The sequence below is a fragment of the Montipora capricornis genome, unplaced genomic scaffold, assembly GCF_036669925.1.
Source record: "Montipora capricornis isolate CH-2021 unplaced genomic scaffold, ASM3666992v2 scaffold_420, whole genome shotgun sequence".
In the NCBI taxonomy this organism is placed as follows: domain Eukaryota; kingdom Metazoa; phylum Cnidaria; class Anthozoa; order Scleractinia; family Acroporidae; genus Montipora; species Montipora capricornis.
Genome location: NW_027180152.1, coordinates 10,001 through 12,500, shown reverse-complemented (window position 1 = coordinate 12,500; position 2,500 = coordinate 10,001). Strand labels below are relative to the sequence as shown.

Here is a 2,500-nt window from a genome sequence, read left to right as displayed (position 1 = left end):
AACATACTGCTACTTTCCTATGAATAATACGTCAATAAATGGGTAAAACCCCTTTCTAACAAGATCCATTGAGGTTGCGACTAACTGTTGCGTGCATTTAGTCAGACTTCAAATTTTTATACTACTTTTTAACGTTTTTAACAACATTTCCAAATTGCCCAAGCAAGTTTTTCAAGCACTTTTGCTGTAAAGTGTTTTCTAGCTAGGCTTTACCCATTGAGTCGTTTTCAGTTCTGTTTTCAGTTATTTCGTTTCAGTAGTTGTAGTTATAGAGAAATTTCGGTGATCATTTGAAATATATTTATATGAACTACGTGATAACCTAGGGATCGTGAAATGTTCAGTGAAATTTATGGCTAAAATAATTTCAGTGGTCATAATCGATGCAGCACTTTGGTACTATGTGGCCTGATAAGTAAATAAATGATGGCAAAAGAAATAACTCTGTTGGTGTTTCATCTCGTTCAGTGTGGCCCAGTGGTTAGGCCGCTTGCCTTAAGATCCGGAGATCCCGGGCTCAAGACCTGCTCTGATCACTTGTTGAATTTGTTCCTTGTAGTCCCTGGTTCAACTTCCCAGCTGCACTTGTAAATAGCCGACTCGTATGCCTCTGGCCAGTTGGGATTCTTAACAGTTGTTGTTGTTGTTGTGTTCTGTTGTTTCGTTGATTGTGTTTCATTGACCCTGAAAAGCCCCTATGGGGAGCTGTCAATTAAGTATGTATTGTATTGTATTATGTATTGTTTATCTCGATTTGGATTTGTCCCCTTGAAAATGCCGTTCGGATTGATCCAGTGAAGGCCATTATATTTATTTGTTTATTTGATGAGGGCTGTTAATTTGTTGTCAGCTTACAAGCTGATGTATGTGGACCTGTTGTATTCACCCTGTCATGCACACACTAAGGCGAGACCACAACACCGGAACTCCGTACCCCAGCTACTCTTTACAAACAGTGTGTAGGTAGAGACTAATTGAAAAAAACTTTATCAGAGAAAAAGAGTCAAGCTAAACCCCCAAAACTATCTATCCAAACTTTTACTCAAAGAACAATTATGTATTTGTACTGCAAAAAAGGTTAACTTTACCAGATGCTATACAAGCAAACAAAACAAAAACAAACTCAGTGAAACTTGCTTTTCACCGATTTCGTAAAAGTCATCTTTACGATTTTCATGCTTTTTGTAAAGACGTGTAGAAACCTTCCTTAACTCCCTTTATGGTGAGTGTAAATTCTCGTAAAGGTTGTCTTTACGGTTTTCATGCTCTGTGCATTAAGGCAACGTATAAACCTTGCTTAAGCTCCCTTTACAGTGAGTGTAAATTCTCGTAAAGGTTCTCTTTACGAATTTTCATCCCAGTGCGTAATAATACGCCTAGACCCGATACGGCTAAAACACTAGAATATACATAATAAAATAAATTCTATTTAATCAATCTCCACTTATAGCTTTCTTTTGAGCTCGGTGCTCCTTTTGTCGTTGGTACAGTACAGCCCAAAAATAATGCACGCGCAAGAAATGGCGCAAGAAGTTCTTGCGCCGCAAGAACACGCAAGCGGTCAAAAGAAGACTGTTAAATTGCGGTTTATCCGCAAGAAGATAGAAAGCTTTCCGCCAGAAGCCGCAAGAAGTTACGAACTTAACCGCAAGACGGAAAAAGCGCAAGAAGTTAGTGGGTTCAACCGCAAGAGTAGTCGGTGTTGCTTTTCTGTAGTGATTACGGATTATGTTTTCCAAAACATAAATCGCTTTCAAAAGGAAGTGATATAATGGTATGTTTCCTCCTATTGGGAAACATTCGATGGCCATGAGATCAGAACTCGATGTTTGGTTATCCCAATTTATCGCAGGCTGTATTTTATGCACTCACCTAAAAGAAAGACCGGTGAACGTGAGTGTTTCAAAGCAGTAACTAATTTCTGCACTTTCAAAACAAAAAACCTTCAATCACGCCATTAACTACCAACAAGCAGGCTCGCAAGCATAACAAACCATCTAAAGAATGAACTTTTGAATGTCTTAGATCGAACGCGCAGCCTTTTGCATATGATGCCGGGAAGGTGACAGTGTTATGTGCTTAAGCAAATGTCGTGTGATATCTTCATCGGCAACAGAAAACTCGTGGTATCATAACAATACTAATAGGAAATAACAAACAAAAGCTTCTGCATTTATAAGAGTCAATCTCCCTAACCACTGCGTGACATGTGGCACAAAGTCAAAAAATTGACCCCGATCATTTTTTGTCCAGAAACGTGATATAACTTTTAAGTTCTGGAAATTTTCTAATTTTGAGGAAAGCTCGAGAAACTCTAGGTGGCTGCTGAAATGGAAAAATCACCAAAATGACGCCTCAATCAAGGGCCATAGAATCAAAACTCTTGTGAAGGCGCAAAAGAAAATACACATTTCTTTGTTTTGTAATTTGATTAGGGAGATAAAAAGCTGATGATTAAGGCCAGATAGAAACAGATAGCTATCGATTTAAAATTACTTGT

General features: G+C 38.4%; 1 long non-coding RNA gene across 1 annotated transcript in view; it reads left to right on the top strand.

Annotated features, from left to right (window-relative positions):
- LOC138035546 (uncharacterized) overlaps positions 1–442 on the top strand; it is a 44,577-nt gene extending 44,135 nt beyond the window's left edge. The window contains exon 3 of the long non-coding RNA XR_011129609.1: positions 1–442. This exon is cut by the window's left edge and continues 606 nt beyond it. This is a non-coding gene — a long non-coding RNA (uncharacterized lncRNA).
- The last annotated feature ends 2,058 nt before the right edge of the window (positions 443–2,500 follow it).